Source organism: Hibiscus syriacus, unplaced genomic scaffold, assembly GCF_006381635.1.
Source record: "Hibiscus syriacus cultivar Baekdansim isolate YM2019G1 unplaced genomic scaffold, ASM638163v2 tig00117048_pilon, whole genome shotgun sequence".
NCBI lineage: Eukaryota > Viridiplantae > Streptophyta > Magnoliopsida > Malvales > Malvaceae > Hibiscus > Hibiscus syriacus.
In genome coordinates, this window is record NW_024063538.1 from 14,938,456 (window position 1) to 14,954,969 (window position 16,514).

The window sequence follows — 16,514 nt, forward strand, 5'->3', positions numbered from 1 at the left end:
TTTGAAAGAAAAAGTTGATTTTGAAAAAAAAATGAAATTTTGAAAAATGATTTTGAGCTTTCAAAAATCAAAATCAATGATTTAGAAAAAGAAAATTTTATTTGAAAGCTTAACAAAAGAAAAAAAATTAATTTCTCAAAACAATTCATCATGCTTAAAAATAGCAAAATGCTCACACTGCCATTTTCATGGTCACATGGAACTTATTTGTCCTTTAAAACTTGAAAAATATTTTAAAATTAGATAAGTATGGGTTCCTAAGGGAACAACGTACATTAGCACTAATAATCAGAGATCCAAAACAATTTGATTACCAAAATCCAAATAAATGTCTTTTTAGGTGTGTGAGAGTAATGGTGACAAAAGTGAAGAAATTTAAATGCTCTAGCCACACAAGATAAGGAATGGGTAACCTCTAAACTTAATGTTTTTGATTTTACATTATTCGTTGCCTATTTTTTTATGTATGCATGAGTTTTTGAACATAAATGATCATTTGTTATTTTTCAATCTCATGTATGTTAAAATGTGTTACGGTGAACATTTTAAATCTTTTAATGATTTTCATAAATTTCTTATTCATCATAATGATTTTTGGTTAAATTTTTTCATGTTTTAAACAAATTTTTCTTTTTTTTTACCCTAACTTTGAATGTTTATGTATGTTATTTTATTTCAAATGACATCTATCTAACAATTGATATCATTTTTTCAAATGCATAACATTTTTTTTATAGTTTTATGTATATGAACTTTAATTTCTCATATCCATATTGCATAAAGCAGTTTAGACTTAGATTTATTGAATTTCATGTTCTACTAATGTGTTTCTCTCTTATCTTATTGAAATTCAATATTCTTTGAAGTGTTAAAGTTTTTGAACCAAAACTTGTTTTTGGAATGCATTTGTTAAAGGGGAGCTTTGATTTTTCAAATGATTTTTAATGATAAAATTTCTACTTACTCTCCATGTTATTTTGTAACTTTAAAGTTTGAATTATTTTTTATATAACAAAAATGGGAGAAGTATTGGTTTGAAAAAAATTAAATTTCTCAAAAGGAAAAGGAGGAGTTTAATTTTTTTATAAATTCTTTGCTTCAAAATATATTTTTCTAAAGGTTAGCTTTTATCAAAAACAATTTTTCAAAGAAGTTATGTTATATCAAAAAGGGGATATTGTTGAACTTATATTTTGATATAAAAAATATTTGTAAAATAGATTTTGGACTTAATCAAAATTTTCAAAAATAATTCAAAGTCCAAAATAACTTGAAAAATATATGTTCTTAATTGCTTTATACATTTGAAATATTTTTGAGTTAATTAAAATATGTTTAAAATGTGTTTAAAGCTTTTTTAAATATGAAAAACACTATTCAGTCACAATTTGGCACTGTTCATACCCGAGTACTGTTTATAGTTTGGAAACTTTTATTAAGAGTTTCGAAACTTTTGTAAAGCTTCAAAACTTTGCACCCATAAATTGTTTTAAAGATCCGATTTTCTTCAACGGTCATATTTTTTAAGTAAGAGTTTTGAAACTTTGAAAGTTTCGAAATTGCATGTGCATGTGGCCATTATTGTATGTTTTTAAAGCTTCTCAATGGTATAACTCATCCCCAACGGTCATAAAAGGCTAGCAACTCATTCCACATAATAAAAACACTTGAAGGACACTTGAAGAAGGTTGCTACACCTATCCAAGCTTAGCGATCAAGAGAAAAGAATTTCATTCCTATTTCCTTTCTTTTTCTTTTGTACATAAGTATATAGGGCTTAATTGAATATCTTTTGTTTTTATTCTTGGGAGCTTAAATCTTAGTAAACACCTACATTGTGAGGTTTCTTGTTTACATTTCATATCCTTTGTAAAAGGGGAGTGGTTATAGTTTAGTTTTGAAAAACTAAAGAATTTTAAAGATTACTCTTGAGCCTAGAAAAAGAAAGAACAAATTAGTGAATTTGTTGAAATCCTTAGTGTGGAGCTAAGGTAGTGAATGTAAACTTTGGTTGATAAAGTCGAACCATTATAAATCTCGCGTCTAATTCTTATCTTTTATTGCTTCCATACCAAAGACTTTTAAAGGCCAATTCACCCCCTCTTGGCGATTTTTGGTTGATCGTAAGAGCCAACAGGTTTTCTCTGTGAAATCTTAGTGTCTATTTTATTGGGCAATCATTATACATGTCGTTATTTTATAACAAATTATTATCGAAGTATCCATATTGTTTGACTCAATCACGATAATAAAATTTTCAAAGTATGAGAAGTCGTTGTTGGATCGCAACATCATATTCAAATTATGGAAGCTAGATGTACATAAATTTGTAAGAGCTCTCTCATTCTAATGAAAGGGAAGAGAAACATTTCAATTTTTATTCTTGCAAGGTTCAACAATTATAGAAGATGAACTATAATTTTTTCTTCGTGGAAAAGAAAGATTTTGTGTTGAACAAAACAAACGTGGGCATAATGGTTTTGGGAGTATAAAGTGTTATATTTCGTGGGTATAACGATTTTGAAAAGAAAAAGAGAGTTAAGTTCTGTGGGCATAACAGATTCGAGAAGAAGAAAATTTAGTTCCGCGAGCATAACAGAAAAGATTGAATTGCTATTGATAACTGGGATGATGTTGTGCATGATATTACTTATAATGAACAAGTTATGAGCCAAGTTAGCACTTATGATTTTCTTACCGATGTGAAGACTAAATATAAGTTTCGACAAGCTTTAAATTCAGTTGACAATCATTTTTGAAGAATACCCCTATAAGGGGTTTCGTGGAAGAAGTGGAGAATATGTTCTCAAGGTGAATAACTTGTTCATTGAAGTGAAAAATTGTTTTTCGTGTCTTATCGAATTTGGGTGTTTTGTCTCGAATCTTTCTTACTTTTAGAATTTATGTCAAGATTGAGATTTGTTAAAGTTCGACTTGAATTCAAAGTGACACAATAATTGCGAAAGTAATAAACATTGTTTGATTAAAAGTAGAGAACTTTATTAAAGTAAAGTATTTTATTAAAGTCAATTTTTTTATAAAGTAACTTTTACTTTATTTAGTTTCCTTTGTAATCAAATATATATTCCTATAAATAGATACTAAAGGTTATTATTAGAGATTAGGTTGTCCATGAGGACTCCTCTTGTATCATTTTTCTCTTGACATTAGTTCATTTTCTCCTCTTTTGCTCGTGGTTTTTCCCAAAAGGGTTTTCCACATAAAATATTGGTGTCTATTTTATTGCACATCATTATACATGTCGTTATCTTATAACAAACTGGCATCTTGTTAGGAATTTAAGAGCAAAAAAAACTAAAACAATATCAACATAAAATAAACATACATAGAATACGATTTAACGTGGTTCGGCCTTGCCTACATCCACGGACGAGATGAACAACAATCCATTGAAAATATAGAGAACAAAGAGTACAAATACATTATATCACATGTATCCCAAAACCTGATATAGATACCAAAGCCTAGTATATCCCAAAACACTTTTCCAGCATCCCTAGAAACCATCTTTGTAACATCCCAAAAGTTACAGAGATCCCAAAAAGAATTACAATCTCTCCAAAATAATTCTCACTCATATTACCTTAAAGGCTACGACATATTCTCTATTTATAGAGTCAAATACTTAGTCACCAAGAATTCTCATTCTATAATAATTTTTGCCTAAAATAAATATTTACTTTATTAAATAACCCTAATTACCAAGTAATCTTTAATTATTGGAATTACAATAAAATCCAACTTGATTACAAATTAGATTTTTGGTCAAAATATAACAAATCTCCCAATTGACCCAAATTTTCATCGAAAATAAGTCTTCAACAACTTCAATCTTTATGTAAGTCACATATCTGTTGAAGCGTCGCTGTTAAACTTTCAACAACTTCAATTCTTACACAATATTCATTGAAGTATCACTGAATCAATCGACAATTACTCATCTGCAATTGAAAATTCATTACAACAAATTTATCTTGCATGTCTCCAAAATCACGAACAAAATACGCAGTAACAAATTCTTTCAAAACTCTACCGCCCGAACCATAGCTCTGATACTACTTGATAAGAATTTGAGAGTGGAATAATAACCAAGACAATATCAACATAAAATAAGACATGCACAAAAGACGAGATTTAACGTGCTTCTACCTTGTCTACTTTCACGGGCGAAATGAACATCAATCCACTATAAACGTAGATAACATGAAGAGTATAAATACATGATATCACATATATCCCAAAACCTGATATAGATACCAAAAACCCGGTATATCCCAAAACACTTTTTCAATATCCATGCATAACTATCTGTAACATAAACCCTAAAAATTACAGAGATCCCATAAAGGATTATGATCTCTCCAAAATAATTCTCTCTCACATTACCCTAAAGCTAAAACATATTATCTATTTATAGAGTCAAATACATAATCACCAATAATTCTTATTTCATAAGAATTCAGTTACCAAGTAATTTATAATTACTAGAATTACAATAAAATCTAACTTAATTACCAATTATAATTTTGGTTAAAATATAACATTATTATTATTATTAAAAAATTGATCAAAATTTGAGTTAGGATTTATTTTAATCATCAATTTAGTTATGTATTAAAATAATGAATTTTTATAATGTTGTTATATTATATAATCGCATTTGTATTAATAACTTCAATTTTAAAGAATTTTTAAGTAAAACAAATTTAAAACTTGAAGTTTATAAGGGATTATGATAATTTGGGATGGCTTTGAAAGTGATTCAAGAATGGATGATTAAGGACGTGTAAAACTAGACAAAATCATGTTTTTAGTCTTTTGATGGGGTTTGGTTTGGACTAATTCATAAATTCAACTTTTGATTTAGACATTGCGGTGATTTGGTTTTAGTGACTAAAAACCATTTGGTTAAAATCTGTAAAAACTCAATTATTTTAAAATTTAAAAGTAGAACTTTTATAAATAAAGTATTTTTTTACCTTTACGATTTTTATCAATTTGACCATTAAAAATCTACGAACTTAAATAATTAAAAATATATTGTTTATTTCCTGATAATTCTTAAAAGGTAAGGAGTTGTTTAAATGGTGGAAAAGATTATTACAGAAGGAAAAAGTTTTTTCTCATAATTTAATATTTGTGTGTAGATTGAAAAGATTCCTAATAGAGAGTAATAAATCATTTCTAACTGTAAAATTTTATGAGTATTTTATTGAAAATATCAATCCCACCCATGGCGTAGATATTTGTTAATTTTCATCCCCTTGAAACAAAATACTTCTTTCGGAAATATCCTTCCCTTTATTTTTAAAAGTTATAGTATCTCTACTTTCCCAAACTTATTAAGATTTATTTTCCCAAACCACAATTATATTTTTTCCTTGTTTTGCTATCTAAGCCTGCTATACGTTCTATTTATTTATTCTCATCACTTTTTAAATAAAGAAATAAGTTAAAATAAAAAACAAAAAGTACCAGAAAAATGCAATAAGAACTTTATTTATTATCATTATTAATACTATTATTATTGTTATTATAAACAAAGTCGAAGAGCAAGACCTCAAAATTCAATATACACCGAAAGATCATGAAAATAAATTGTCTCCATTATTTCAAAAATTAATATTAATTAAGATTAAAAGAATATATGATATATTTACTCTTTTAATTTATCCATTTATCTTTTAAATTTTGTAAAAAATATATAAATTTTATGAATTTAAATTTAATAAAAATACATAAATTAAAAATAATACAATAATATATTTTCTATGAATTTTTATATAAATATTTTCATTTGAATATTCAGAATTCAACTTGTTAAAAGAATATCACAAGAACAATTTGATAAAATATATATTCTAATAATATTTTATTTATTTAACCAAATACTGTAATCTTACATTTCTGTCACACAAACCAAACACAATAATATAACATTCTCAGTAATGTGTCAAATAATATTACATTCGATAATCTTATTACTAAAAATAATGCTACGTACTATAAACCAAATGCCCCTTAAGAATTAAATTAATAAAGTAACATCCTAATAACTATTATGATAATAAACCACTATAAAATTCATAATTAAGGAACATATTAGATGAGTACTCTAATTTTTTCTTTAAAATGATTGTCTGATTTTTTTAAGTGTCTAGCGAGGCGATGAGACGATGGCTTAAATACTATCACCTCTCTTAGTCTTATTTTTTATTTTTTTTAAATCTAAATAAATATCATTTTTGTTTTGATTTTGTTTTTTTACATATTTGTGAAGAAATTAATTTTTATGTCTTTATAGCACGTTTTTTTTCTTCACTATTTTCTCTATTATTATGATAGTTTAAAGTTTCATGTTACATTCATCCTTATGTATCTTTTAATAAGAAAAAATCGATAATTTTTTATAATCATATTATTTTTATTTAATAAAAATCTAATTTATTTAAAAAAACCCATTCCAATGTTCATCAAAACTAAATAATTAAACAATGTTCGTACAAGTAAATCAATTTTCGTTTGGTTTACGGAATGTAAAATTACCGGCGGGAATAGGATTACCGGTGGGAATAAGATTACTGAGAATGTTACATTGTTGTGTTTGGTTCTTTTAGCATGAATGTAAGATTACAGTGTTTGGTTAAAGGAATACAATATTATTGGAATATATATTTTACCAAATTGTCCTTATTATATATTTGTTTTTTAACAAGTTGAATTCTAATATAATATTAATATACTTAATTTATATATTTTCTTTAAAAAAATTAAATTCATAAAATTTAAATAATTTTTTTACAAAATTGAAAAGATAAATAGTTTAATAAAAAGGTAAAATTTATTTTAACCCCTGAACTTCATATAAAATTCTAATTATGGACATTTTTTTTGTAAATCTAAAATAGTTTAAGGATAAATTTATTTTTTAACCTTCGTAGAATTTTTTTATTCAATGACAGAGGAATGATATTTTTGGGAAAAACAAATTAAGGACATTTTAGTCCAAAACACCGAGAATGTAACAATACTAAGGGAAGGGTGGTAATCACATTCTCAATAATATACCCCAAAATATCACTGTTGGGAATAACTTATTACCAGGTTGGGAATGTTTGCCAACCAAACGGGGAATGACATTCCATTCCCCCCGATATCCAATATGACTTGAACCAAACGCCCCTTAGGTTTCACTATTTAATGCCTTTGGTTTTTATTCTACTCCTCCAACCCATTACTTTATCTATTTTTAAATAAAATTTTGAAATCCTCCCTTTTTTACAATATGTTTTCCCAAAAAGGAAATTTACCCAAATTAAATTAATTTAATAATAAATATTTTTTTGAGAATATAAATGTTTTTATGTTGTATGGGGTTAAATCAACTTGTAGGTTAAGCAAAGCATATGGACTTGGGACATGGTTTAGTAATTTTGGAAAAATCGCATTTTTTTTAATTTAGTTTTTACTATTTACAATATTAAAATCAGATTATAGAGTTTGTTTATCTCTATAATTGTTAGTTTTATAGCAACTAATAAATAGAGTTAAAAATATTAAATTTTATCCCATTTTCTCCCAAAATAGGATATTAATATACATATATAGAGCATATCAAATGATATTAATGATTAAAAATAGAATTATACACATAATTTTACACTTCATTCCTAATTAATATACATATATAGAGCATATCAATTGATATTAATGATTAAAAGGACTATTGTTCTCTCTTAAAATCCCAAGACTAAACACTTACGTTTGTAGAATGTCTGCATTGTAAATAATTTAAAAATATTATACTTTAATTTAAATATTACAAATTGCAATTTTAAATTTAGAATAAAAGTTAAGGTATTTAAAATTTAGAGTTTTATATTCACAATTTCATGATTATAATTAAAATTAAATTTTAATAGTTAGAGTTTAAAATATTTAAAATTTAAATTTAAGAAAATAAAAGAATCAAAGAACTTAGTAAAAATGACGAGAGTCAAATCTCCAACCAAATCAAGACTGTGAAAACTTATAAAACATAAAATTCGAATTAGATGGTGTAAAAAAATTATTAGTTGATTCATAATTCCAATACTGATAATAAGAAAATCACTAAAAAAATTCTTACCACGAAGAATGCTCATAATGTTTTTTTTTGGATAATATGGAGGGATTATAATTTATAAGATAATGTATTTTATAATCTTTATTAATTAGTAACAACACACGTGCATCTTATAAACTGCTTCAATCCAAAATTTTAATAAAAAAAATAGTACTCCTTGCCGGGACGAAAAGTCACAGCTCTATATATGAAGGGCCATCAACATTAACACAAAGAACTCAAAACCTTAACCCTATTTTGGTGCTTATAAATGAATTATTTCTTTCATTATACTTTAAAATAATGAGGTGAGATATTATTTTGCAATGGGTAAAAATGAATTATTCTGGAAACCCTAGAGTGGATTATTGAGAAGGAAAAAGGGTTTAAAGAAAGAAGACAGAATGATGCAGCTATTATTATTGAATTTAAACTGTAATGGGTAGTGGTAGGTCTGGCTTTGGCAGCCCCAATCTGAACATAGATGACGATAATGATGTCCCTTCAACGGACGACCAACTTTTAAGTAAATGCTAATATTGTACACATCTAATTCTCTGCCTTCTTTTTATAATAAATCTACTCCCTACCCTATGATCTAATCTTTGGATTTAATGATGCGATTATCGAGATAATAATAAATAAATTATAAAAAAAAGAATATATATAGGTTTCGTAAGCGAATTTTATTATAACTTTATCTCTTCGTAAAATAATGACTTTATAAACTTTTTTATATCGAGCCACAATTCACAAACTCTAATAATATATTAATTTCCTGTCCTAAAATTACACGGCCTAAATTTGAAGCTTGCCCGTCATCGTATTATAATAATATTGTTGATACAAGGATCAACTAGTCTAAAAGATTGTGGACGGTTTACTTAATTTCATCGTCAATTTTAATATTTTTTATAAGAATGTAAAATAAATAATTTATAAAACGAGTTTCTAATCTAATTTATTTATGGACATAAATAAATTAAATATATTTATTTGTATTCAATCATTTATTAATCAAATATAAAAATATTATTTATATTCATTTATTTAATTTAATAAAAGAACATAAATGAACATTATACAAATGTTCTATCTAGTTATAATCCTAAAAGAATGTTTTTCGATTCCGAAAAGAAACCTATTTGTCCTGGCCAAATGGGGTAATTTAGACAAGTATAAACCTATAATGATAGATTACGGGACGTAAATATAAATAGTAATAAAATGGGTTAAGGTATAATTGTGAAGTTAAAATTTGAAAACTAAAGATTAGGGTTTAATTTATTTAAATCTAAAATTGCTAGGAATCCAAGGGATATTAAAACAAAAATGTATTAAAATAGATAAGGACCTAAAAGTATTTAAATTGGAAAGATATGAAACAGAATTTAATTTACTTGATTTAAGGAGTAATAGGGACCTTAGAAGCAATTTTTAACATAGTCCAAACGAAAAGAAAGTTGGACAAATTGCATTACAAGTGAGAAAAGAAATGAATCCTAAGACAAGCGATTGTGATGACTTTTGCCGGTTTCTTGTACACAGTCTTCAAACATGATTCTTAAATGTCAAAGCAAAATCTTAATATGATCATGAGCACTATTGATCAAGATCTTGATATATAATTATATAATTCAAGTAGAATAATTAAAGGATGGGCCACTTTTTTACTCATTTAAAAGATAATTAGAGTGGGACAATAGTAAGATGAAAAGATGGTGTAATGGTAATATAGTCTTGTCATGGACTGAGCCAACATGTATATTACATGATTGATTGTCTCCCTTAATAATAGTTCTATTCCTTACAACTTACATTTTAAAAATTTCATATTAATTTAAAATAATTTCATATATTTATTTATTTACATTTAAAATTTTGGTTAATTTTATTCTTCTTCCAAAAATATTATATTATTTTCTTGTTAATTTTTAATATAATAATAATAATAATTTATTATTATTTTATGATAAAATATGATTATCAAATTGTTATTTTGATCCAATGAATTCATTTAATTTAATGGTATTGTAAAAATGACTAACGTGATAAAAAAATTTAAATGTGAAGTATCACATTTATAGAATTGCTTTAAAAACTAAAATTATTATTATAATAGATCACATTAAAAGTCTATTTTAACTATGAGGTAACTTATTTATAATATACACAATTCAAAACTTGACATTGTGAATGGACCAAAATGATTTGGAATAATCACAACTGTAATAAATATTGGTGCTCAAACAGTTAATTAAAATTGGATTAATCAAACTGATTTTTCAAATGAGTTATGACGTGGTTAAAAATAGTTGAGTCTTGATTTAATGAGTATGAGTTTAACATATATATCTTTATATTTAACATTTAATATATAATTTTTTATTAATTAATTACTTTTGAATTGAATTAATCAATAATCAATTTTTTATAATTTTTAAAATTATTATCTGATCTAATATCTAATTATTAACCAATTAATCAAACTGAACTTTAACATGATTGGTTAATTTAATTAAAATCAAATATTAAATGCTCTAAATATCAAACTTAATACATAAATTAAATTAATCAATAAAATCGAATATAAATAATTATTCAAAACCCGAATCATAAAGGAAAGTACACTTAAAAAATTGAGAAAAAAGGGTATTGATGTAGTGTGATTAGCCGGCGAATCAAAGTTGCCGTCAAGACAAGCAAGTGATTAAAAAAAAACCTTGGAGTGGTAAGAGATGGTTGTCGCTTTCATGTGTTTAATGGTTTCATTAAAATATATAATAAAACCAAACCAAACTTATCCGATGGGTTAGGGCAGACTGTTAGGTTTTGTTCAAGCAGATTTGGCCTTATTTAATTATTCTCAAATCAGTCCCTTTTTAGGAAAAAAATATTTAAAAAGGCTATTTGGGGGGACCTTTGATGGAAACAAATAGACATTATCTTCGGACTTTTTTCCGAAGCAGGTAGTTATGATATAATATAATTAAGAAAGAAGGGCTATGATAAAGCATTATTTTGATTTGGGGCTGATTTCCTTTTACTATACACATAAGATTTATATTCAATGAATCTATTGAAGGGTGAATGCTATTTTTCTTAGAAGATTAGAGTTTGAGTAGTTATGTTTGTAGAAAATGAATATATCATCGAGAGGCTAAGAAAAATTATGAACACACACTTTTTATAATCATCCCAGATTATTAAAAAAATATTTGATATACCGATAATACATAAATTTATGTTTCATCAATAAGGATGGAATTAAGATAAAATATTGTGGGTCAAACTACTTAATTTTGATATTAACAAGGACATAAAATATTCTAATAAGGAAGGTGGCTAGGTTTTAAGTTGTATAATTTCAAAATTTATAGACTTAAAAAATATTTAAACCAAAAGGGAAGATCAAGACTTAATTTGAATATATTGAAAATTGATAGTGACCTATAAAGTAATTAAACAAACAAATTTAGGGAGGCAATGCTTAATGGGGATCTAAAATATAATTAACTCAAAAATTGAGGGGAAACTTAATTTAACTAACTTAAAAAATGAGGGCTTAATGGGGATCTAAAATATAATTAACTCAAAAATTGAGGGGAAACTTAATTTAACTAACTTAGAAAATGAGGGCTTAAAATTAAATTAACCCATAGACAGGGTCATTCCTATGTTTAGTAGTTATGTTCATGTTATCGATTCATCGAATAATGATGTATCATCAACAAATTTTAAAATTAAATTGACTTGATTTTATTTTTAATGATATTGTATCATTTAGTTTATTCATCATGTATGATTATATACAAGTAGGTATTGATGTATAACTCTATATATGTTAAAAGTAATAACAACAGCCCCATACTAAATCATAGATTGCATTTTGGTCCCTCTATTAAGAAATTGAACAAACCACCCCCCGTACATTTCAATTAGAAGCAAAACAATCATCCCATTAAAATTGTGCCCATTTGAGATATCTTTTTGTATTGTTTTAGTTTTTCAAAAAAAAAATTATGTTTTATTTTTAGTATAAACGACATGAAAAATAAATGATTATTAGAATAAAATATTTTTTTATACATTTTTATGAGATTATGACCAAATAACTGCTCTAAAAGGGCTGAAATTCGGTTCACCCATTATTTCATTTCTTCTAATCAATCTCTAAAGACTTTCGGCTGAACAGCATAGTTCTGTTCTTTCATTGATATTTCAAACTCTTCATTATATTCTTTGAATCCATTGATCCTCTTTTATCCCATTTTTCACTGTTGTGGATTTGATAACCTTATTGATTACAAATTTATTTAATTATTTCTAGTTAAAATTAAATTAGTAAAATTTATAAATAATAAACATCAAATATATTATCTTAATTATAACTAAAACTAATCAAATTTTAAATAATAAAAATCAAACGTATTATTACCATATAAACTTATTCATATTATCTCGTCGACAAGTTCAATTTACGATAATTATAATTTTAATTACCTAATTAATAATATATTTAATTCAGCAATGAAATATATTATAATAATTACTATAAAAATTACTAAATAGTACAAAACATAATTTAATATATTATAAATAGTCATATATCTTCATAATTAATAACATAAATAGAAAATCAAATTGAAACATTTTTCACGTGTTAGTTTCATTTTTAATATAGTGATAATCACCAAACATATTATAAATCCGATAACATAAAACAGTAAATTTAGTATATTAATATAATTACTAATATATATTATAATCGTAATCAGCAACATTATAATAACTACTACAAAATTATCAAAATAATCTTTCATTTTCGATTTGAGTTTCATTTTATATATTAAGGTAATTACGATAATATATTACAAACCTCATAATATAAAAATAATACATTGATCAAATGTCCATTGATTGGGAACTAAACACCAACTGTTATTTTCCATTCGTTGTAGCTCCCTAGCAACAAAATGAAATAAGAATGAATTACCTTAAAGTGCCATCTCAGCCTGCAATGCCGCAAGTTCATCTTCCTTGGCCGCGCGCTTTTGAGGAATGGGACGAGCCAGTTGCCTGCCAGCAGGCAGCTGCACCGGTGCTGCAGAGCTGTTGTTGTGGGTTGGAGAAGCTGTTCTTCCAACTCAGCACCTTCGAGTTCTTCCAGTTCTGCCTCCAATTCATCCTACAGCATCAAAAGTTTTCGACTCATTGCTCCATATGTAGGCAAAGATATATATAAACATGGATACATAGTAGGAGATAATAAGAGAAGATCGAGAGAATGCGACTAAAAGTAATAACCTCGTCAAAATCAGTTGAAGCTCCAATAGGGTTTGACAGTGCTTCTTGAATCTGTTTCATGTTTTTGGTTTGTTCGTTGATCTCGTCCATTGTTTTGTCGACATCATCTATGTTCCTGTAAAGAATTATATTTTCAGTAAAATAGTGCCACTGCCAATTATTAATGTTTCATGAAGGTCTAAGAATAAGTACCAACAGCTAAATACATGTCACAGATTGCAAGTTTAAAGCAAATTCTCAGCTAACAATACAGATAAATATGTATGTACGTTGCTTTCTGCATTGCCTTCATTGCAGCTGCTCCAGTTCTCAATGCATCTATGGTTTCGGTTGTGGCTTTAGCACCTTCTAACATTATCATCTGTATAGGTTGATATGAACTAATAATTATAGCAGACACCAACAACAGAAAAAATTGGAAGAAAAATATATCCTCTAAAATGACCAAGCTCACTTGATCATGAACACGAAGCTGGAAATTCCTGAGCTGCTCTATCTGTTGTTCATATAGTCTCTTCCTCTTCAAGCACTGTATACCCGCTGGATAAAAGTAGCATGAAATGAGTACCTTTTTTTCCTGATAATAATTGGAGGTCTCGTTAAAAACCTCCTTCATAATTTTCATAAAACAGAAAGGTTTAGCGACAAAATCGAAAGGGGGAAAAGAGTACCTCAAGTATTATTGAAAGAAGGGTTTTAAAGAGCCCCATGGATTACAAACAAGGCAAAGAAACCGCACTAATACAAATTACCTAAACAATCTAGGCTCAACCACCTGACTTCCTAGCATAACCAATCCCCTTTTTTGCTAACTCATCCGCCTCCCAGTTTACACATCTTTGAATGACCCGAATAAGGACCTCAAATCTATTAACCACAAAACCAATTCCCTAACAATGATACTTCAAAGAAACTTTCATCCCGCAAGCAGATCAAACCCCCTGCAGAAGAAACTTTCATCCCACAATCAGATCAAACCCCCTGCAGACTAGCTGGCGAGAAACAGTAGCCTTGCAATCTATTCCCCATCAACCTCCTCAATAAGGCTGGTTTAAAAGCTGAAATTTTGATTTCCTGTATGAACATAAAAGTAGGTTTCCTTTCGATCACTAGCCTCCTCACAGCCCTTGATTTCTCCTTTCTTCCCAAACCCCTAACATTCCATGATATTATGGAAAGACTTGACATAATTAAGAAGAGATAATGACCTAAAACGCAAGGAGAACCTATCTACCAGCTCCCGTATCCTTATTCTTCTCCATGTTCACCACTTTGTCAACCAGACCCTGCTTCCCACCTTTGAAAGATATTCCCAACAGTTTGCTAACCTCCAAGTTCTTAGCGCTTCCTTGAGATGACTGGAAGCGGCTGGAGAAGAGTTGGTGGAACTATTGTCCTTCTCTACAGGAACCCTAAACACTCCCCTTCTCGATCTCCTATAAACTTTGTCGAAGAACCTGAGCACATTACACATCAGAAATTCAGAATCACACCTTAGCATGTTAATGTTAATCTGGCATTAGAAAATGACTCAATAGCCAAAGAACATTAACAACTCACATTATTGGAAAACAAGAGACAAAAACTCGCAATGGTTTCAAAACATTTGTCTCTTTTATTATCTTTTTTCTTTTGGGCATCTTCAGTCTAATATGCCCCGTTGTTTCTTCAGGGAACTAGAATGAAAAGAAAGTTTCGGTGTCAAGGGGGGGATAACATTCTCTGTAAGAAATTAATCATGAAAACTACCATATTTACTACGTCAAAAGCCAGCAAGTTCCAAAACTTGATATGTACTTGTTCAGCAGAGAAAATCGATCAAAACTAGAAAATGATGCAACACTAGGAAAACAAAAAATATTTGTGCATAACATAGGCATTGCAACCATACCTCTCTTGTTTCTCGCTTTGGCGAATTCCTTGGCCTTTTTGACCTCCGTGGCAGCCTTTCTCAAAAGTACTTTCTCTTTTTTCTCTAGCATTTCAAGGGTCTTCATCATGGAATGAATACAATCCCAATTATAACCGCAGTATAGAAGAGAGAGCGAGAAACAATGTAATTTAATCAGATGAAAAGAAATAAAGAATTTGCAATTTGCGGCGCCTCATGGATACATATATATACTTGGAATTACTGTTATGATTTAAGACTCTAGAGTTTAGAAAACATCCCCAATACTCAACCGGCACACGCAAGCTGCTGCTAATCTTATGAATAATAATGTAAAATTCTAGTGAGATCAGCCAAGGAGCTTTCATGCACAACGAAAGATCAGAGAACTTAAAGCAAATCAACAAGTTTATCACATCATTCGATAAATCCATCAGCCAGCAATTTGGCTCTTTTAAAGCAAATCCTAAAGTACCAATCGATTATTGACTGCTAAATCAAATCACATCAAATTCAGCAATATCGTTTTCCGGATTCAGATAAAAATAACTGAACATTTAAAGAAAAGAAAACGATTTCCGAACTAGAAAAGAAAATCGAAGAAAATACCTCATTCAATTTGTCTAACGTGGTTAAAATATTAGCTTCCTGCTTGGGTTTTCCAAAGAGCCGGTTCAACATGGTTGAATTCTCCAATTAAACCTCCGATCTTCTGTACAAAAGCAATCACCGAGGCGACTGCGTTTTCGCCGTTTCTTCACCGACGTTTATAGAGATAAGACCCCACTCGAAAGTCAAAATAATTGTTTGGGTAAATTCCTTATATTTACAAAAGTATAAGGGTTTAATATTAAAATAAGTGTCGAAATTATACTCAAAATTTTGAATAAATGCATAAACTATTTTTTAACTCATTCTGGATCTAATGTTACAAACGTCATCCATTTAAGTGTTTCGGTCCGACTGTCGTTATAAAATCATATTAGTGACATGTTTCACAATCTTATAATTTTAAAATTTTAATTTTTAAAAAAAAAAGTCATTAAAATTTAAATTAAAAAAAAAATAAAACGGCCAAAGGCCTTTCTTCCCCATATGCGCTCCCCTTTTTTCTCCCCTGCTCTCCTTCTCCCTCCTTCCAAGGCCAAACTGCCAAAGGTCAAACAATTGATTAAACGGCCGACCAAATGG

At 27.8% G+C, this 16,514-nt stretch overlaps 1 pseudogene; it reads right to left on the minus strand.

Annotated features, from left to right (window-relative positions):
- Positions 1 to 463: 463 nt before the first annotated feature.
- LOC120197409 lies at positions 464 to 16,098 on the minus strand (annotated as a pseudogene).
- Between the last annotated feature and the right edge of the window lie 416 nt (positions 16,099 to 16,514).